Source organism: Ovis canadensis, chromosome 3 (genome assembly GCF_042477335.2).
Source record: "Ovis canadensis isolate MfBH-ARS-UI-01 breed Bighorn chromosome 3, ARS-UI_OviCan_v2, whole genome shotgun sequence".
Lineage (NCBI taxonomy): Eukaryota > Metazoa > Chordata > Mammalia > Artiodactyla > Bovidae > Ovis > Ovis canadensis.
Window position 1 is genome coordinate 135,892,718 of NC_091247.1, and position 22,696 is coordinate 135,915,413.

At 43.9% G+C, this 22,696-nt stretch overlaps 1 long non-coding RNA gene across 2 annotated transcripts; it reads left to right on the forward strand.

Annotated features, from left to right (window-relative positions):
• Nucleotides 1-362: 362 nt before the first annotated feature.
• On the forward strand, nt 363-16,912 carry LOC138437259 (uncharacterized). Of its 2 annotated transcripts, XR_011255845.1 has the most exons (4): nt 363-684; nt 873-903; nt 12,848-12,960; nt 16,751-16,912. It is a non-coding gene; the product is annotated as an uncharacterized lncRNA (long non-coding RNA). The 2 variants fall into 2 exon arrangements; XR_011255846.1 differs by lacking the exons at nt 12,848-12,960; nt 16,751-16,912 and adding an exon at nt 6,611-8,557 and having other exon boundaries at nt 401-684.
• Nucleotides 16,913-22,696: the final 5,784 nt, after the last annotated feature.

Sequence of the window (22,696 nt, forward strand, 5' to 3'; positions counted from 1 at the left end):
TTTTTGGTAAGTCTGGCTGAGGTTTGTCGATTTTGTGTATCATTTCAAAGAACTAGCTCCTAGTTTCATTGATATTTTTAAGTTATTTTTTTGGTCTCTATTTCATTTTTTTCTGCTTTTATCTTTATTATTTCTTTCCTTCTAATAACGTAGGTTTCTTTTTTCTTGTTCTCTTTGATGTAAGGTTAGGTTGTTTATTTGAGGTTTTTTGTTTGTTTGTTTCATGAGGTAGGCCTGTATCACTATAAATTTCCCTCTTAGAACTGTTTTTGCTGTGTCCCACAGATTTTGTAATATATTTCCCATTGTCTCAAGGTATTTTTTGATTTGCTCTGATTTCTTCAATGAGCCATTGGCTTTTTAGTAGTATATGCTTTAGACTACATGTGTTCATGGTGGGTTTTTTTTTTTTTTCCAGTTTTTAACTGGTAGTTAATTTCTAGTCTCATACCACTGTGGTCAGAAAAGATTATATGATTTCAGTCTTCTTAAATTTACAGAAATTTGTTTTGTGGCCTAGCATGTGATCTGTTCTTGAGAGTGTTCCGCATGCACTTGATAAGAATGTGTATTCTGCTACTTTTGGATGAAATGTTCCATATATATTAAATTCATCTGGTCTATTGCATCCCCTAGGCCAATGTTTCCTTGTTCATTTTCTGCCTCGATGACCTGTCCGTTGATGTAAGTAGAATGTTAAAGTCCCCTACTATTGTTGTTTTACTATTACTTTCTCCCTTTATATCTGTTAATATTTGTTCTATGTATTTGGGTATTCTTATGTTGGGTGCACATATGTTTAGAAGTGTTATATCTTCTTGTTGGATTGATCCCTTTATCATTATACAATCTGTTTTTTGGTCTCTTTTTAGGGCCGTTGTTTAAAAATCCGTTTGATCTGATGTAAGTATTGCTACCCCAGCTTTCTTTTCATTTCCATTTTTATGGAATATCTTTTTCCATCCCCACACTTTAATCTGTGTGTGTCTTTAAATCTGAAGTGAGTCTTTCGTAAGCAGCATATATATGGATCTTGGTTTGTTTTTTTCTTTAACCATTCAGCTACTCTGTGTCTTTTAATTGGAACATTTAGTCCATTTACAATTAAAGTAGTTATTTATAGGTATGTGCTCCTAGCCATTTTGTTTTCTGATTTTTTTTTTTTTGGTAGTTCTTTGCTTCTTCTCTTGCTCTCTTCCCTTGTGGTTTGATGACTAGTATTATGTTTTGATCCCTTTCACTTTCCTTTTTGTGTATCTATTTTAGGTTTTTGGTTTATGGTTACCAAGAGGTAGGAGTGTGTGTGGGGGGGTGTGTGGGGTGTATTTTTTTAAGTTGACAGTCTCTTAAACTTGAATGCATTATAACAGCCATATATTTTAACTTTTAACCCCCCACCACATTTTGTTTTTTACATAATATTTTATAAGTTTTAATTTTTTATCTTTGTTAACTTGCTGTAGATACAGATGATTTTACTACTTTTATTCTTTAACCTTCCTAATAGTTTTATAAGTGGTTGATCCACTACCTTTACTATTGTTTTCTTTTACCTGTAAGACACTAACTTTTGTAATTGTCTTATTTCTAAGACAATTGTGGCCTTTTCTTTTCTACTTAGTGAACTCCCTTTAACATTTCTCATAAGACTGGTTTAATGGTGATGAACTCTTTAAGCTTTTGCTTGGCTGTAAAACTCTATTGTTTCTTCTATTCTGCATAGACTGTCTTTATTTGAAGTATTGATATTTTGTTCATCATGGATTTTTCAAATTAATTTTTATTTTTTAAAATATTTCCTTAAAATATTACTTGTCTCAATTTCTGAATTTTTGGTGCCCCCTTAACCTTTGTGTCCAAGGAAAACCTCATTTGCCTCATTCTAGCCCCTGCCCTCACTTTTCACTTTCATACACTGGAGAAGGAAATGGCAACCCACTCCAGTGTTCTTGCCTAGAGAATCCCAGGGATGGAGGAGCCTGGTGGGCTGCTGTCTATGGGGTCACACAGAATCAGACACGACTGAAGTGATGCAGCAGCAGCAGCAGCAGCAGCAGCAGCAGTCCCTGCCCTAAATCCTAGCCCCAAGTCATGGTTTAGTGGATTGTCCATGTAACAGGCTGTCTGTTGGAGGCTAGAACTCAGCCCTTATAGCTGCCCAAGGGAACATAATCACCCCACAGAGCAGGTGGATGCTGGGGAATGCAGACCAATTTTGAGTGTGGCCAAAGTAAACAGTCTTTAAGAGACAGATCTACTGAAGGAGAGGAGGGAACGAGCAAGACTTTCCAAAGGCAAACAGGGACTGTTTCAGAATATTTATTCTTTTGGATTCTTGGCACTTCTTATTTCTCCAATTCCTTAGGAAGGAAATGCACAGACCAGCTTCCAGGGGATCAACTGTCACTGTCACCCCCCCAAGCTTGCAGCATTTCCTTGCTTTGTTCCATTATAAAAGGAACAGAGATTTGATTCAGAGGAGCTCAGCTGTTTGTGGAGAAAACTATTTTCCCTGAAGCATCTCTCATCCAAAAGCGAAAGTGAAGTCGCTCAGTCGTATCCAGCTCTTAGCGACCCCATGGACTGCAGCCTACCAGGCTCCTCCATCCATAGGATTTTCCAGTCAAGAGTATTGGAGTGGGTTGCCATTGCCTTCTCCAAGGCTTCCATGAAATCCCAGCTCTGGGTCTGGAACTGCCTGTGGAGCCTGGCCTTGGAGCTTCCAGGCAGGACAAGATCTCAGGTAGTGGGGTCTGCCTGGGAAGCTGCAGGCCTGCTAGCTGTATTTCAATCAGTGTGGCTCAACCTCCATTCCCATGGGCTAGACAGAGCCACTATGGGCACTGTCCCTACTATGGGACAGAGTGGCTGCCGGGCAGACACCTGCAATGTGCCCACTGTACTCCAAGTCTTCAAGTAGATGTATCTCATCCGACCTAGAAACCCTGCCTGCCTCTGAACTGAAGGGCGAGGTCTGGAAATTTGGCTGAATCAGTAGGCGTTCTGGATGAGCTCAAATGTTTCAGACGCAGAAAAAAAGAGACCAGTAGATTGAACCTCTCCATACGTTCCACCCAACTTAAAAAATGAAGTATTGCTGATACAGTCGAAGCTCCTTTAAATAATTTAAGTGTCTACCCTTGAGAGAATGCATATATAAGTGAAGGCATGTTTTAGAATATTCTTCATCAGGCAAACACATGAATCAGAGCTATCTGATTTATCTGTCATCACAGATAAATCTTAAATATTGTTGACCTTAATTCTTTCCTTGAGTGTTTCCTAAGAAGCTTGAACTGACTTCCCTATGAGAGTTCTCAGGTTAGGACAGGACTGAGAGTTCCTTCTTTCTTTTCTTTCTTTGCTTCTACTTCCTTTCCTCTCTGTCTCTTTTCTTCTCTTACCTCTTCTAATCTTGGTTTATATTCTTCCTGCCTCTCCTGCTTCTCTCCTTCTTACTCATTCTTTTCACAGGAGAAATTTGGGGTGTGGGTGTAAGTATGCAGGGAGGTGTGTGTGTGTGTGGGTGTGTGTGTGTGTGAAAAGGGTTAATACCTAGGGTGTACCAGACCATACTGGGTGTTGTCCACACATTGCTTCACATAGTCAATCCATTATTGTCCCCATTTTAAGGATGAGAAAACTGAGTCTCAGAGAGGTTGCAAAATGGGCCAAAGTTCTACAGACTGTAAACAACTGAGAAGAGAGTTGAATTCAGGTCAGCATCTGAGATCTGGGCTCTGCCCGCTTCCCAGCACACAGCCTGCCCCATCCCTCCACCCCTTTCCTCTCTCCTGCCTTTTCTCTCCTTCCTTCTCCAAGTATATCTCCTCCTTTCCAGTTATTATTATTATACTTCCTGTTATACATTTCAAGGACCCCTTAAGCTACAGTTTATTAAATGCTCTTGCAAACAAGAACTTATTTGGTCTTAACGACCCCTATGAGATAGGTGAGCCCCCCCCCCCTTTACAAAGGAGAACCTGAGGGGCTGGGAATATGTTGAAAGCCACATAGCCACGGGCTGCTTTTCTGTCTCTGACTCCTGATGTTTTGTTCATCATGAGCTTTTGATGTTAATTTTTATTTCATAAGAATATTGCGTTAAAATGTTACTTACTTATCTGATGGGTGGGCTTATTTGATATCCTTAAATTCTACACTAGAAGTGATCCCTCACCATCCTCACTCTAGTCCCCGTCCTGCCTATCTTTATCCAGCACAGTAGCCTCCCTTATCCATGGGCTTGTTTTCCATTGCTTTAGTTACTGACAGTCAACATCAGTCTGAACATGTTAAATGGAAAACCCCAGAAACAGACAATTCATAAGCTTTAAATTGCACATCATTTTGGGTCATGTGATGAAATGTTGCATCTTGCAGCGCTGTCCTGCCCGGTATGTGAATCATCCCTTTGTCCGCTGCATCTCACCTGTTACTTGGAAGGCGTCTTGGTTATTAGATCAACTGTCATAGTATCACAGTGCTTGTGTTCAAGTAACTTTTATTTTCTTTAATAAGGACCCCAAAGCACAAGAGTAGTGATGCTGGCAATTGGGATATTCTCTTAATCTGCTTAATATTTCATAAATAAAACTTTCTCACAAGTATTTATGTATAGGAAAAGCATATTATCTTATATATGTATCTGGGGCTTTCCAAATAGTATGGTGGTAAAGAATCCACCTGACAATGCCTGAGACACAAGAGATGTGGGTTCAATCCCTGGGCTGGGAATATCCCCTGGAGTAGGAAATGGAAACCCACGCCACTATTCTTGCCTGGAAAATTCTATGGACAGAGGAGCCTGGTGGGCTACAATCCATGGGGTCACAAAAGAGTCGGACACCACTGAGCTCACACACACACACACACACACACACACACACACACACACACACTCCTTTTCTTTAAAGTTGCTCAGTTGTGTCCTGTTCTTAGGCCTGAATACTGGAGTGGGTAGCTGTTCGCTTCTCCAGGGGATCTTCCCAACCCAGGGATCAAACCCAGGTCTCCCACATTGCAGGTGGATTCTTTATCAGCTGAGCCACAAGGGAAGCCCAAGAATACTGGAGTGGGTAGCCTATCCCTTCTCCAGCAGATCATCCTGACCCACAAACTGAACTGAGTTCTCCTGCACTGCAGGCGGACTCTTTACCAACTGAGCTTTCAGGGAAGCCCCTCACACACATACGTTTATAATATTATCCATATTTTCAGTCATCCCTTGAGGGAGCTTGGAATGTATCCCCCACAGATAAGGGGGAATGACTGTACTAGAATTACAGTGTTTGCTTCTGGTGAGGGAAGCATGTGAGAATTAGTTTTACAACAGTGCCGCCTGGCCGCCTTTTCTGACACTCCATTAGTTTGGTTCAGAGAGACTCACTCCCGCAGGTCCCCTATGGGAACCTCATCTGGTGAGAATAATTCTGTAGGAGCAAGTGAGTCCCTGGGTCCGTGCAGGAAAAGTGATGCCTTAGAAAGAGGAGATGCTTTTTTCCACAGGGCCCCTGCTGTTAGCCGGTGCTCAGCTGTTCGAGCTAGTTAGCACAATGAAGTCTTTTTCTGAGAGGGAACTATTTGGGAATAAACTTCCATGGATACCTCCTCAAACACCCCTCCAACTCCCCCCGCCCCCACCTTGGCTGTTAGCCTTTAAGAAAATAGAAGGAACAGCTTGATGGGGGTTTTCCTAGAAAAGCCCTTCGATGGGCCCATTATAGAAAAGAAGCTGTTTTTGTTTTCTTTGATTAATCACAGGGTCTTGTTTCCCAAAGCAAATGTGGCCTTGGATCTTCCAGTGAACACGGCCACAAAGGAAAGGCCATGGTTGCCTGGAGCTTGACAAGGACCCTGAGACTTCGTTGGGGTGGGGCCAACTGTGGCTCTGTCCTCAAGGACTCGGCTCTTCATTTCTTACCATTGAAGTGGCTCAGGTTACCCGTTTCCTTTGTGTTTTTCTGCCAGTGTGAATAAGAGAAATATTAGCCTTTAAAGATTTCTTTACAGTTCCTTGAAAGCTGGCTAGATGAAGTCAGCCAGAGAATTATATAACAGCAAGCCTCATTTAAAGCGACAGTGCCTTTCTATAGGACTGTGGGGTTTCATTGACCAGTTTTCATTGACCAGCTATAAATTATAAAGAAAAAGATACAAATTTTATGAAAAAAAGATAGAGGGACCCTCCCAGTTTTACTTTCTGTTCTTTCACTGAAAGGGATACAATTTCTAGGGTGTTAATTTTTTCTAAAAAGATACAAAACCTCTTTCAAGAAAGATAAGAAAAAAATCACGTTCATTAACCTCAGGCATTTATAGCATGCTTAATCATGTTTGAATTAAGTAGAAAAAAAATAATGAAGAGAAAATCTTTCTAAAGCATTCGTTTGTTTCAAGAGTTTTTGTGAAATTTTATAAATATTCAGCTTTTTTCCCCTCTCAAATGGAACCAGACCCTTTGAGGTAGGGAAGGATTCAAGCGTCAGATAATCTGCTGCTACAGTGTTTTCTGTGGTGCTTGAATACCTCTCAAAGTACCCACCAGTCATTAATTCAACTGTTATTTCCATACGCCCTTGGTTTGCCCTTCTCTATCTTTCCATTTTAGAGATAAGAAAACTGAGGCTCAAGGTTTCTGTGACATGCCTGGCAGCACACAGCTCAAGTGGAGACCACATTCTGCGAGTCTGTCTTTCTCTGGCATCACCCTCAGAAGGCCCCCGTTTCCTTTCCTCTGTACCAGTAGTACTCAGCCAAGAGCAGCTCTGCCTTTCAGGGGACATTTGACAACATCTGCAGGTATTTTTTGATTGTCACAACTGGTGGAGGGGAGCGCGGTGTAGGTGCTACTGGCCCTCAGTGGTTGCAGGTTAAGGATGCTGCTAAACCTCTGGCAGGGCACAAACGGCCCCTACAAAGAAGTACCTGGTGCCAAAGGCAATAGTGCAGAGAAGCCGTGGTCTGCATCCGAAGGAAACTCCAACCTCTGGGAGCTGCCAGAGCTCCTCTGCCCAGCGGCAGGCTTGGCCTCTGTCCTGCGGCTGCCATAGGAGCCACTGTCCAGAATGCCCTTTGGCAGTGGCCAGGCGTCCCCTGCGGAGTCCCCTGCAGGACATGCGGTGCATCGGCTGGAGCTGATGTGTGTTATAATTTATAGTCACAGGGCGCCTGTCTTCATTTAGCAGCAAGCCCGCTGGCAGCCGGGGAGGAAGCAAGTTCCACAGAGGCCCACAGCCCCCGCCAGCTAACAGCCCGAGGTATTTGGGGACGGCTGCTGCTTGGAGGCACCTGGGAATAGGCGGGGGTGGAGAGGGCGCTGAGCACGTGGTCTCCCCGACCAACCCATCCGTCAGCGGTGGCCCTGCCAGAAGATGGCCTATTGAACATTTCCAGGAATAGCACTGCCAAGCCTGTCAACTGCTTTCTTGGAAATACACTCAATAAGGATGGCGGGCCTCCAGCAGGGAGAGCGGAAAGCCTGGCCTGGACTGCAGGGCTCAGAAATGTTAGTGCAAGGCTGCAGGCCCTATCAGTGCCTTGGGGGAGGGAGCAGTGCTCCCTGGGTTTGGGAGCCTACCAGCTTCTGGGGTCATTGAGAAATGTTTTCAGCCTGGAAGGGAGAGGACCACACCTTTCAAAAGGCCAGGCCCTGCTGACTTCTGCAATCTTGTGACCTTTAGACGCTTGCTGTGTTCCAGCCACCAGCAGACTGGAAGGCTCTCCAGCTTGGAGGCCAGGTATTAACTAGGTTTTACCTGTCAGCAGTGACTGACCTCAGTGTCATCTGGGGAGCCTTGGCCATCACTCCTTTTCATGTCAGCTTCACTCTCAAGTAGAGCCAAAGGAGCACAAGAAAAGCAGGGTATTCCCCCACCCCACCCTGCTCCCAGCCCCTGCACCGTCCTTTCTCAGTCACAGTGAAGACAGAGCAAGTTACAGGCAAAGATGTGACGACTGAAAGAAAAATATTATAATCCACCCTTCCCCTACACCCCTGCAGAAGTAACCTTTCTCCTCACAGAGGCCTGACATTCCTGTTGAAATTTCACCACTTGGGACCCTTTGTCGTCTGAGCTACAGCCTTCTCTAGCCTCTGGGGTGCCCAGGCTTGGGGATGCCCTAAGGAGACCAGCTGCCTTCAAAGAAAAACCCTTTGAAGATGTAGGCAGTATAAAAAAGCAAGAAATGAAAAACTACTGTCTGCAGGGTTCAGGAAGTATTGTTCCCTCACCCTTTAACAGTAATAATAGAGTTACAAAGTTTACTGCAGAGCTGGTATGGGACATCTTTCCATTTCTAAAAGCCACCAACTTGCAGGACAAACATTATTCGAGGCCCACACTGAGCTACAGTTAGTCGGCGGTAGGGCCGCCAGTCCCTGGAGGAGGAAATAGTCACCCACTCCAGTATTCTTGCCTGGAGAATCGCATGGACAGAGGACCCCACCAGTCCGTGGGGTCACAAAGAGTCAGACAGGACTGAGGTGACTTAGCATGCACCCAGGGCTGCCAGTCTATTCTCAGACACCCAAATAAATTTAAATTTCAGAAAACAACAGATACTTTTTCCAGTATAAGTTTATCTGAAAGTCAAGTTTATCTGGGCATTGTGTGTTTTTATTTGTAAAATATTGTCACTTCTCTTTGGAGGATAGTGACCTAGTTGTTAATAACAGGGAACATCAATACACATTTAGCACATATAAAAAATCATAGAAGAGGAAGAAGGCAGGAAAGGAGAAGGGTAGCAACGAAGGAAAGAGGAAGATCAAGAAGAAAGGAAGACAGATATAATGAAGGAGAAAAAAAAAATCTAAGTGAAAGAGAAATGGGAAGTACTGAGAAATGGGATGAAAATGTCTCTGAAGGACCTAAAATGCTTTATGATGACAGTTCACAGGCTGCCATTTCCCTGGGAAATGCCGTTTCCTTAGCTAGCCACTGTTTCTGGATCTTCTACAGTTCTTTGTTCTGTCTGGTAAAACCCACAGTGACCACTTGGGAGAAATGAGTCCTCAAGCTCCAGTGGCAGTATGTAGGCCAATATTACCCTGGAGGCGTGCTGAAACCAAACCTAAGCCTCTGTCCAACCCTAGGACCTGCCTGCCACCCACTCACCCCACCCGCCCACACCCAAACTGCTGCTATCAGGGGACTGTGGATTTTCAAAGAATTGTAATCTGAATAATACGGTGGGGCTAGTTGTCACAACTCTGGAAACTTTTGTTTCCAGTGATGTTTCAGAAAATCAGCTTCTTTTGCCTCGGGGTGAACGTGGTGAGGAGCAGGGTGTGCATGCCAGCAGCGATTTCCTGAATCATGAATCCCCTTATTCTCTGACCTGCAGAGGGGCACCAGGTTGACCTAATCTAAAGAGAAGAAGCCTTGATTGGCTTGTAGGGGCATGAGAGAGGCAGGCCTCACAGGGAGACGGTGTCATGGTGGTGGTGGTGGTGGTGGGAAGGAGGGGACCCTGCCTAGGAGCCTTTCATCACGTGTGTCCTGGCAAGTGGAAATGGGGCTGCATTTGATTATCAGAGCAGCGGAATAGGTATCCCCATAAACTCCAGTGGGGAGCAGAAGAGCCTGACCAGTGACCCACTATGTTGTGATTCTATTTCAAGCAACTTCTCAGACTGTGCCCATTTTTGACATTGTCATTGCAACAGTAGCTAACACTCACCAAGCGCTGCCCTGCAAAAAGTTAAGCTCTTGTTTCAAAGTCAATTGATTGGTGAGTGTTGGGGCGAGTGTTGGGGCTGAGATTTGCCTGCAGTCTGCCCAATTCACAGCTCAGAATTCACCTTTGTCCCTCCAGGGAGACTGCAGAGGTCAGATCCCAGCTCTATAACTTACTAGCTGTGTGACCTTTGGTAAATTACTTAATCTCTCTGTACATCTGCTTCATCATCTATAAAATGGGGATAAAAATAGTATCTAGCCCAAGCAGTTGCTATGAAGATTTAAGGAGTTTGTATCAAGCACTGAGAACCCAGTGTTTCACTTCTCATTGTATCCAATCCTCCAACACTTCTTAAAGCAGCTAATATTATTATCCTTATTTACATGAGAGGAAGCTGAGACCCAGAGGGGCTAACTAGCTTGGTCAAGGTCAGTAAGTAAGAGAGCTGAGATTCAAACCTAAACAGACTGATCCATTTGTTGTTCAGTCGCTCAGTCGTGTCCGACTCTCTGTGCCCCCGTGGACTGCAACACGCCAGCCTTCCCTGTCCTTCACCATCTCCCGGAATTTGCTCAGACTCATGTCCATTGAGTCGATGATGCCATCCAACCATCGCATCCTCTGTCATCCGCTTCTCCTCTTGCCTTCAATCTTTCCCAGCATTAGGGTCTTTTTCAGTGACTCAGCTCTTCGCATCAGGTGGCCGAAGTATTGGAGTTTCAGCTTCAGCATCAGTCCTTCCAATGAATATTCAGGACTGATTTCCTTTAGGATGGACTGGTTTGATCTCCTTGCTGTCCAAGGGGCTTTCAAGAGTCTTCTCCAGCACCACAGTTCAAAGCATCAGTATTGTTCAGCTCTCACATCCGTACATGACTACTGGAAAACCATAGCTTTGACTATACAGACTTTTGTCGGCAAAGTAGTGTCTCTGGTTTTTTAATACGCTGTCTAGGTTGGTCATTGCTTTTCTTCCAAGGAGAAAGCGTTTTTTAATTCCATGGCTGCAGTCACAGTCTACAGTGATTTTGGAGCCCAAGAAAATTAAGTCTGTCACTGTCCATACTTATAGATCCTGCCTCCTACCTGTATACTTTTATGTGTTCATTTCTTAGTTTCTGCCTTTTATAACCAGGGCGTTGTCTGGTGGCATTTTTATATACTTACACTTGTGAACAAGGTACAGTATCTTCCTTAAAGCTACCTGATACATATTGTTCATAGTACAGTTGCTCAGAAGCTTCAACTTCTCTGAATCTGCTCTCTGACTCCACCTGTGGATAGTGATGCTAGTATTCAGGCTAGGCTAGGCTATAGTGTAGTAACAAATATCAATGCTATATCACAACAAAGGTTTATTTCAGAATGCCTAAGGAACTTCCTGCTGTGCATTGACCTTGTCACTGCACAAGATGGCGTGGTCACAGCCAAATGAGATAGAAGTGGAGGAGGCATTCCCATTAACACCCGTGGTCTGGCATTCACACATGCCTCGTCTACTTACAGTGCTTTAGGCAGAATAGTCACGTGGCCCCAGATGCTATGGTCAAGGAGGTGAAGTGAGCATGTGGATTTTCCCCTTCCCATAGCTCTACTGGCCTCTACCTCCATGAATAAACCCAGCTCTGGTCTCAAGTTAAGAACAGTTGCTCAGTTCAGTTCAGTCACTCAGTCGTGTCCAATTCTTTGCGACCCCATGAAACACAGCAGCCAGGCCTCCCTGTCCATCACCAACTCCCGGAGTTCACCCAAACTCATGTCCATCAAATCGGTGATGCCATTCAGCCATCTCATCCTCCGTTGTCCCCTTCTCCTCCTGCCCCCAATCTCTCCCAGCATCAAGGTCTTTTCCAATGAGTCAGCTCTTCGCATGAGGTGGCCAAAGTACTGGAGTTTAAGCTTTAGCATCAGTCCTTCCAATGAACACTCAGGACTGACCTCCTTTAGGATGGACTGGTTGCATCTCCTTGCAGTCCAAGGGACTCTCAAGAGTCTTCTCCAACACCACAGTTCAAAAGTATCAATTCTTTGGCACTCAGCTTTCTTCACAGTCCAACTCTCACATCCATACATGACCACTGGAAAAACCATAGCCTTGACTAGACGGACCTTTGTTGGCAAAGTAATGTCTCTGCTTTTTAATATGCTGTCTAGTTTGGTCGTAACTTTCCTTCCAAGGAGTAAGCGTCTTTTAATTTCATGACTGCAATCACCATCTGCAGTGATTTTGTTGCTAGCTTCTTTATTAACCATATTATGCGAATCCCTTTCTTATTAATTATAGTCATGCATTTACTTGAATTGAAACTTCCTCATTTGTTCATTCAATAAATATTTAGCAAGTGTTCCTTCTCTACTAGGTAGTTTTAGGTCCCTGAGATATGTCAATAAATGAAACAAAAGAAAACCGCTGCTTTCTTAGAACTAGCTTTCCAGTGGGAAATGGAGGAGGATAGATACCTAACCTGAAAAATAAGGAAGTGATATGACATACTAGGCGTCGGTATGTGCCATGGAGAAAGATAAAACAGGGACGAGAGGATCAAGGTGTGAATGTGTGTGTATCTGAGCACTGAGGGGACAGTTTTAAATAGGATGTCTGGGACGGCATTCCTGAGAGGGTAACATTTGAGCAGACATCCAAAGAATGCAAGAGTGCTCTGGGGAAAAAGGATTCTAAGAAGAGGAAGTAACTGGTGCAAAGGTCCTGGGGCAGGAGACTAGCTGGTGGATCAGAGGGCTGCATGTGGCTAAGACAGAAAGCAGTAGGAAAGATCAGGAAGGGATGAGGGTGGGATGCACTGACCCTTGAGGACCTTGTTACCTATAAGGACTTGTGCTTTTATTCCTGATTTTAAAATCTCCATTTTCTCCTCCTTGTTCTAAGAACCTGGTCCCTCCTCCACGCTCCCCACCCCCTACCTCCCAATGCGCACACTCTGTTGTTCTCTCAGCCCCCTTGCAGCAGTGCCTCTTAAACTTGAGGGACATCAGGTCCAGCTGGGGGATGGGGGGTAACGTCAGATTGCTGGGGCCCACCTCAACCCCGAGTCTCTGTGGACAGGATCCCAGGTGATGCCAGTGCTGCTGGTACAGCGCCCACACTTTGAGACCATGGCTTAGTGCAACAGGCCCTCTCTTGCTTTTCCACTCACTTCCTCAGGAGAGCTTGCCTGGATTCCTGGACAGCACCGACTGCATCATTTGTGAGGTCCAAGGCAAGATGAAAATATAGACCCCCTTGTTCAAAAAGCAGAACAGAAAGGCTGATTGAAGGTAAAGTGTAAAGCTTTTCGTTTTAAAATATTTTATTATTTATAAGATCGTATGAGTTTTCCTTGTTAATTGTTGGTTTATCTGAAATTTTGTATGAAGGTGGTGTTCTATCAAATGGAACAGTCTTTACATTTAATTCCTGTTTCTAAACCCATAGATATTTGGTTTGCAACACTGCAACCATTTTCAAAACCAGAAATTCTTAGTCCTTTGAAGAGTTTTAATAAGTCCCTGATATGCTTTGTTGCAGCATCAATGTGTATACCCTTATTTTGTAATAGTTTACTGACAAGCTGTACTACCTGAGTGCGCGAGTGTCCTGGTGCTCAGATCAGAGGGTTAGTATTTGTGCAGATGCTGCAGGGACAGGCTCTGGGGAGAAAGGAGGAAGCCTGCCTCCCACCATGGGTCCCCATGGCGCCCCCGGAACCCCTCCCCTCCCCCACAGTCGCCTCTGCTGGCCCCACCGCTGCATCTGCTACTGCCGCTGCAGCCACCATCAAGCAGCCTGGGCCCAGGTCCCAGGCAGGGCTGCCTGCACCGCTCCAGGTTCTCTGGACAGCCCCAGGTGTGCACGTGCTCGCCGGACGGCCAGGCCAGCTGCTTGGTGCTGCCCACTGCCATATGCTTGAGCACTCCAGCCCTCACGTGTGTGCACGAGCACCTGGAACAGCGGCTCTGCTCACGCGCAGGCTCCATTGTCCTTTCTGACCTCACAGGTTCAAATGTAACATCTTTAAAAATTCCAAGACACTGACGACAGAGCATTAAACCGAGCACGCTGTCCTGTCTGAGTGCACCTTGTTTGCACACCCACAAAGCTGGTCTTGCTCCTGGACTAAGTGGCTTACCCTAGTTTTTCCCTTTGGAGCATCTTATATTATTCTCTAGCAGTGTTGCAATTCTCTAGCATCTTATATTATTCTCAAACACTCTAAATGATTTAATGTCTGTTTTCCCCCCTGGGCTTCCCAGGTGATGCTAATGCTAAAGAACCCACCTGCCAACGCAGGAGATATAAGAGACATGGTTTCGATCTCTGGGTCAGGAAGATCCCCTGGAAAGGAAAATGGCAACCCACTCCAGTATTCTTGCCTGGAGAATCCCATGGATAGCGAAACCTGGAGGGCTACAGTCCATAGGGTCAAAAAGAGTTGGACACGACTGAAGTGATTTAGCACTCATTTAGCTTTTCCCAATAGCAAATTATGGCCCATTGGTCAAATCCTGCCAGCTGCCTGCTTTTGTAATGAAGTTTTATTGGAGCATATCATCATTCATTTATTTTGGTATTGTCTATGGCTGCCTTCATATTAGAAGGCAGAGATGAGTAACGCAACAAGGAATATTTGGCCCAGGAAGCCTAAAACATTTGCTGTCAGTCTTTTATAGAATTCTGCACTAGACTATAAAATCCCTGAAGGTAAGAATGAGGTCTGTCTGGAACAATGCCAGGCACACAGAAAATGCTCAGTCAACACTACTTGTTGAAAAAAATTATTAGAAAATGAATACAAAGAGAGCCTAGTATTTTTTTAAAGTAATTTATCTTAAAGAAAACCATGTAAATTTTGTTTGATTTTTTCATAAAAAAAATTATATGTAAAGTTACTTACCACACTGGGAGACTGACTCTCCAGGGAGGTGTAAGGTGTTTGTCGAATACCCCTCTGACATGTTGCTGTACACCTCAGACTGAAGAAGCACAGGCATTGAAAATGCATTATTCCTCACTCTGTGATAGTTATTAAGCAAAGCGTGGGGCTAGCCATTATGACAGGAGTGATAATTCACCCTTGTATCTCACCCAAGAGACTTTTAGGGGCTATTGAGCAAAGGAGAAAAGACTCGCAAATACATACTATATAGATAAGCAACTATGATAAATGGCATTCAGTGCAGAAGGAAATTTCTGGATCAAATGTTGTCGTCTTTCAGAGTCAAGACACTTTACTTTGGGCTGTGAAGTCAGAAGTTTCTCACCAGCCATTCTATTTGGTCTCAGATTTGACCTCTGTCCTTCTTCCGCTTTGCTGTGCACTGCAAGGAGCTAACTCCTGCAAGCTCCATTTCCCTGGCTATGCTGCCAGCTGGTTCCAGCTCGATTGCATCAATGGGAGACCCCAGAGAAAGATCATGTAACTGGAGGAAGGAAGGACCCGGGGTATTTCTCCTCACTTTCTGAGCCTATACAATGAAAAAACCAACAGAGTGTTTTCACAGGCTTTCTATGAGAATTAAGTGAGATAAGGCATGCAAAATGCTTATACCTTGTGTATAAAATAAACACTCGAGGAATAGAGCTGTTGTTGCTTTTAGCCTTGCTTAGGTGAGTGGGAAAGAGCACAGTGATCATTTAGTGACGTCTGCCGAGAGTGAAGGGTTCGGCAGTCATGCTGTGTGAGCAGAGTATTTACCAACCCTGATCTCTTGGAGCTGTATTGTGGAGATAGAACTGAGAGAAATTGGCAGGTGGATCTACAGACTGGTAAGGTCTTGGGAGAAATGAAAGAGTTGGGATGGTGATATCAAGAATAGATACAGGCAATGAATGAGAAAGAGAAGGTTTGGGAGAGAGGATTATGACTTCATTTTTAGATAAGTTGTTGGGCTCTTTCCAATTACCAAAAAGCAAAAAACCCCAAACCAAAAAAGAATACACTTAGCACTGCAAGAGATGTGGGATTTTGATAAAAATTCATGTGTGCAGTGAGTTAGCAAAGAAAACCATCTCAGCATCCACATGCTCAGACCTCACGATGAGACCACAGCAATTCCAGTTACTGCATTCTGGTCTCCTCTTGAGAGGAAAAACCACCATTCTTTGCTTAGTGATTCTTCCCTGCTCAGGATTCTCTTTCTGGTTCTATTTTGTTTTCCTCTTCTTGCCTCTGTGCTGTGGTTATATTCTTTGTGTCCTGCATTCAGAATGATCAGAGTGGGTATTTACCATGTAGCACAGGGCTTCCTTAACTGGGTTGCATTCTCAGTTCAGGCCACCTCATAGTTTCCTGAAGTCTGGCCCACACTGGATGTCCTTGGCTTGGCATAGCAGCTGTGGCTGGCATAGCAGTCACCTGACACAGAGTGGCAAGGTCCACCCTTCTCAGAAGGAGCTGTGGAACCAGCTGTGGAACCAGCAGGTTTCATGGTGTAGACGTGGTGAGTGAGCTGGAGATGTCATTGAGATCTCCATGGAGCTGAAAAGGTCAGATTGGGTCATGGTTGAGAGGGCATTGAGGAGACTTGCTTACTTCTGCTTTTATATATCTCATGCAAATTCGATCATACAGTATCAAAATCCGTCCAAGGTGCAGGGCAAAGAAGTCACAATTATTTATGAAAAAAGGATGGTTCTTCCAGTGGAACCCAGAAAACTAGACAGTTTGCAGAGGAAGAGATTATTACTGTTGTTTATAAGTCACTCAGTCATGCCTGACTCTTTGCGACCCCATGGACTGCAGCCCACCAGGCTCCTCTGTCCATGAGATTTTCCAGGCAAGAATACTGGAGTGGGGTGCCATTTCCTTCTCCAGGGGATCTTCCCAACCCGGGGATCGAACCCTGGTCTCCTGCACTGCAGGCAGATTCTTTACTGACTGAGGTACAAGGGAAGCCCTGTTTACTGTTGCTTATAGGGACATCACTAATTTCTTAGAGGAACAAGCTAGAAATTGGCTTGGAAGGATAGGTGTGGTGAGTTTAGGGTTTTCTTACTGCCTTGAGAGCAGAATAGTCTACACTTAAAGAAAACAAATATAACAACTCAACCCTCTATGATTCTTCCCAGAACTCTTCAAATCTGAGATATCCCTTACACCATTGGAACTTAAAGAGCCAGAGCTTGCAACACACATATTTCAAGGGTAAGTTGATACGAGTTCACTTACGTGTATTTCTTGAAAACAAAGAGAAAGGAAAAAAAGAGAGAAGGAAAAAATTAAAAGAAAAACACAATATTTTGAAAATCTGTTATTGATGGAGACAGATGGGGGCTGTAAGAGTGCAGCCTTACCCTTACTCTTAAAAATTCCAGTTGAGGACAAAGAGGCTGATTCTTTAGGCAGCTCTACTTGATAGATGGATCTTTTTCTTTTTGTTCTCATTAGTCCCTCAGTCATGTTAGTAGTTAGTTGCTCTTCCAACAACACAAGAGAAGACTCTACACATGGACATCATCAGATGGTCAATACCGAAATCAGATTGATTATATTCTTTGCAGCCAAAGATGGAGAAGCTCTATACACTCAGCAAAAACAAGACCGGGAGCTGACTGCAGCTCAGATCATGAACTCCATATTGCCAAATTCAGACTTAAATTCAAGAAAGTAGGGATAACCACTAGACCCTTCAGGTGTGACCTAAATCAAATCCATTATGATTATACAGTGGAAGTGACAAATAGGTTCAAGCGATTAGATCTGATAGAGTGCCTGAAGAACTATGGATGGAGGTTCATGACATTGTACAGGAGACAGGGATCAAGACCATCCCCAAGGAAAAGAAATCCAAGAAGGCAAAATGGCTATCTGAGGAGGACTTACAAATAGCTATGAAAAGAATAGAAGCAAAAGACAAAGGAGAAAAGCAAAGATATACCCATCTGAATGCAGAATTCCAAAGAATAGCAAGGAGAGATAAGAATGCCTTTCTCAATGATCAGTGCAAAGAAATAGAGGAAAACAATAGAATGGGAAAACTAGAGATCTCTTCAAGAAAATTAGAGATACCAAAGGAACATTTCATGCAAAGATGGGCACAATAAGGAACAGAAATGGTATGGACCTAACAGAAGCAGAAGATATTAAGAAGAGGTGGCAAGAATACACAGAAGAACTATACAAAAAAAGATCTTCACAACCAGGATAATCATGATGGTGTAATCATTCACCTAGAGCCAGACATCCTGGAATGTGAAGTCAAGTGGGCCTTAGGAAGCATTACTACGAACAAAGCTAGTGGAGGTGATGGAATTCCAGTTGAGCTATTTCAAATCCTAAAAGATGATGCTGTGAAAGTGCTGCACTCAATATGCCAGCAGATTTGGAAAAGTCAGCAGTGGGCAAGGACTGGACAAGGTTTTCATTCCAGTCCCAAAGAAAGGCAATGCCAAAGAATGCTCAAACTACTACACAATTGCACTCACCTCACACACCAGCAAAATAATGCTCAAAATTCTCCAAGCTGGGCTTCAACAGTACATGAACCATGAACTTCCAGATGTTGAAGATGGATTTAGAAAAGGCAGAGGAACCAGAGATCAAATTGCCAACATCTGCTGAATCATTGAAAAAGCAAGAGAGTTCCAGAAAAACACCTCTACTTCTGCTTTATTAAATGGCAATCCACTCCAGTATTCTTGCCTGGAGAATCCCATGGACGGAGAAGCCTAGTAGGTTACAGTCCACAGGGTCGCGAAGAGTCGGACACGACTGAGCGACTTCATCTTACCTTACCTTCTGCTTTATTGACTATACCAAAGCCTTTGACTGTGTGGATCACAACAAACTGTGGAAAATTCTGGAAGAGATGGGAATACCAGACCACCTGACCTGTATGCAGGTCAAGAAGCAACAGTTAGAACTTGACATGGAACAACACCTGGTTCCAAATCAGGAAAGGGGTACGTCAAGGCTATATATTGTCACCCTGCTTATTTAACTTCTTTGCAGAGTACATCATGAGAAATGCTGGGCTGGATGAAACATAAGCTGGAATCAAGATTGCCAGGATACAGGATGCTTGGGGCTGGTGCACTGGGATGACCCAGAGAGATGATATGGGGAGGGAGGTGGGAGGGGGGTTCAGGATTGGGAACTCATGTACACCTGTGATGGATTCATGTCAATGTATGGCAAAACCAATACAGTATTGTAAAGTAAAATAAAGTAAAATAAAAAAAAAGATTGTCAGGAGAAATATCAATAACCTCAGATATGCAGATGACACTACCTTTATGGCAGAAAGTAAAGAAGAACTAAAGAGCCTCTTGATGAAAGTGAAAGAGAGTGAAAAGTTTGGCTTAACACTCAACATTCAGAAAACTAAGATCATGGCATCCAGTCTAGTCACTTCATGGCAAATAGATGGGGAAACAATGGAAATGGTGACAGACTTTATTTTGAGGGGCTCCAAAATCACTGAAGATGGTGACTTTAGCCATGAAATTAAAAGATACTTGCTCCTTGGAAGAAAAGCTATGACCAACCTAGACAGGATATTAAAAAGCAGAGACATTACTTTGCCAACAAAGGTCCATCTAGTCAAAGCTATGCTTTTCCCAGTAGTCGTGTATGGATGTGAGTTGGACTATAAGGAAAGCTGAGTGCCGAAGAATTGATGCTTTTGAACTGGTGTTGGAGAAGACTCATGAGAGTCCCTTGGACTGCAAGGAGATCCAACTGGTCCATCCTAAAGGAAATCAGTCCTGAATATTCATTGGATCCTGATGCTGGGCAATGTTGGAGGCTGGAGGAGAAGGGGACGACAGAGGATGAGATGATTGGATAGCATCACCGACTTAATGGACAGGAGTTTGAGTAAGCTCTGGGAGTTGGTGATGGACAGGGAAACCTGGCGTTCTGCAGTCCATGGGGTCACAGAGTTGGACATGACTGAGTGACTGAACTGAACTCCAGGTGGGCTTTGATTTGACATTAGACATGGACTCCCTCCATTCCTCAGGTTTTTGGCTCACATTATGCCTTGATGTGAAAGAAAAAGAGGGCAAACTTGCCAGGTTCTTTCTGGGAGGACTTGTATTGTTTCCCACTTTCGCATGAACAGAACTGGGCTAAGAGGGAAGTTTTGAGGACTGACTGAGATCACACTCCTGAACAGATGAGCTGGTTCAAATCCTGCTTGTCATCAGCTGTGTAAGGTTGTGATATCTTCCTGCTTCAGTTTCTTTATCTGTAAGATGGGATGGAATGAATAGTGTCCATCTCACAGGGTTATGGGAGGATTAGTAAGCTATTAGTAGCTGGTGCCTGGGCTCCCCTAGTGGCTCAGTGGTAAAGAATTCACCTGCCAATGCAGGACACGCAGGTTCAATCCCTGAGTCAGGAAAATCTAGAGAAGGAAGTGGCAACCCACCCCAGTATTCTTTTCTGGGAAATCCCATGGACAGAGGAGCCTGGTGGGCTACAGTCCATGGGGTAGCAAAAGAGTTGGTCACAAGTCACAACTTAGCAACTAAACAACAACAGCTGGTGCATGGTAAGTGCTTAATGGTGCTGGCCATTGTTAACACTCTGAACAGATGTAAGAAGAAACTTTTGAAGTGCACAGAAGGCTAGAGAGACACCAAGTGGGGCAAGCTCCTCCCCAGGAAGGGAAATAGTCCTCTGTGTTGGTGGTGAGCAGTAATTATGATGGAAAAAACATTTTCCAAGGTCTGGAGCTGACGTGTCCTCCTTGTGACATTTTAATCTCTGAGTAATAGATTCCATTGCTTGCAGAGCCATGATTTTTCAGTTTATTGCTTTTTCCTCTTCTGTCTCAAACCTGGATTCCTCCTCCCCTGGGCTCCAGCCTGTCCCCAGCAACCCTGAACTGTTTCTGTTTCTGGACAGTCCCTGTTCCGGAGCCACGTTCTTTACTCAGCTCAGATAAGGAAGCCTTCAGCCCCAGCAAGACACACTGACTTCCTTGAGGAAAGTGGTGAGGGCCTACTGTGTTCTCTATCCACCATATCCCCTTTCATGCTCCCAGCAACCCCGTAAAGCTGGCCCTGAGATGATCTCCACTTAAGGTGTAGCCGCGGGGTCTGTGCTTATGTTTTGGAGTCAGCGAGCCCAGGTCTGGTGTTCTCGCTCACATGTTCACTGTGAAACCTTGGGCAAACTACTTCAGTCCTCTGAGGCTTGGTTTCCTCATCTCTAAAATCAAGGGGACAATAATAATGCCAGGCTTAGAGGTTGTGGGGAAGACACATAGTATGTGTAAAATGTATGGTATAGCACCTAGAGTATGGGGGCATGCGCAATAAATGCTAATTACTAATGGTATTGTCTAGACTTGAAAAAACTGAGTTAAGGTCGTTATTATTGATAGATTTTGCAGGTGAGAAAACCCCTTTATACCCATCTCTGAGTTTAGTGCTTTTCTCACTGTACACAGTCACTTACCTCTTCAGGGCCAGGACTACCATTCTCCTCTCTTTTATAATAATAGACATTTTGAATGAGTGGAAAGACTACATTTCCCAGCATTCCTTGTGGCTGGATGTGCCCATGTAACTGTTTGGCCAGTAGAATGTGCTTGGATATGTGATATCTGAAGCTTCCTGTTAGTTGTTAACAGGGAAGAGTTTTGCTTTCCTTTGCACCTTTTTCTCTTGAATTGACTATGCAGACTTTAACATAAGAAGAATATAATTCTCTATCTTGTTTGAACCATTGTAGAGAAAAAAGCAGGGGTGTCAACCGTAATAGCATCGATAGTCAGGAGCCAGGAGACCTGGATTTCCTGACCCTGACCCTCATGTGTCACTTGACCCAAGCATCCATTTTGCTCCCGCATCTGACAACATTTATTTTGCCAGCAACTATACTAGACATTAGCAATTTAGACATAAGTAAGACACAGCCTCAGAAATGATCTTACCTACTGTGGTCTTGGTGATGTTATCCATGTCAGTCCTCGGGGAGAATATACTCCTTTATAGAGGCTATGGATTCAATTCTAGGTGCAGGCCAGGGTTCTTAAGTAATTTCTCTGCTGGTTCTAAAGTTTTTGTAGATTCAAAATGGGCTCCAAATCTGTTACTTTAGTTAGAAAAATCGCTGGTGCCTAGGTACCTACTAGTTGCAAATCCTCGGCAAGTTATCCAACTTCAGCTCCAATGATTCAGTGTCAAATAGAAATAATGGCACTTGGAAGGTTAAAAAAGAAAACCCATGCAAAGCATTTAGCACTGTATCTGACATTTGAGAAACACTCAACAAATGATGATAAAGGTGTTAGGCTTGATTCTCTGCTGCTCATAAAGCAGTCTGCGGAACGAGCCAGCTAAGAAGGTCCTCTGAAGGGTAAGCATCAACTTTACCCTGACCCTCATAAGTGCTATAAGGCTCAAACAAGGCTGTGTTTGTTAAAACACTTTTTTAAAGGGTGATACGGTAGTCGAGTGAAAGCTTTGTCAGTATTCAAATCTGCAACATTCTGCCCTACCTATGTTGGCCCCTCAGATTGCTCTCCTTGTCTGCCAAGATCCCATCTGACAACTGCTGCTCCATTGCAATGCTTTATTGCCAATTCTGAGAGTTTATGTTACTGGCTGTTGAGTATCTAATGTCTATGTCCATTGGGATCTATTCCTATAAATACACAATTAATCAGATAGAATTCACAAAAAGAAAAAGTTTTAACCTAATCATTACATGCGACCCCATATTTGAATATTCATAACAAGTTACATGGGACTTCCAATTATGGCTCAGATAGTAAAGAATCTGCCTGCAGTGCAGGAGACCTGGGTTTTATGCTTGGGTTGGGAAGATCCCCTGGAGAAGGAAATGGTACCCACTCCAGTTTTCTTTCCTAGAGAATTCCATGGATAAAGGAGCCTGGTATGCTATAGTCCATGAAGGTTGCAAAGAGTTGGACATGACTGAGTGACTAACACACACACACACACGCACACACACACACACACACACAAAACAAGTTACATATATATACATATGTATAATCTTGTGTTAAGAGTCAGCATCTCAAACTCAAAATTATATAT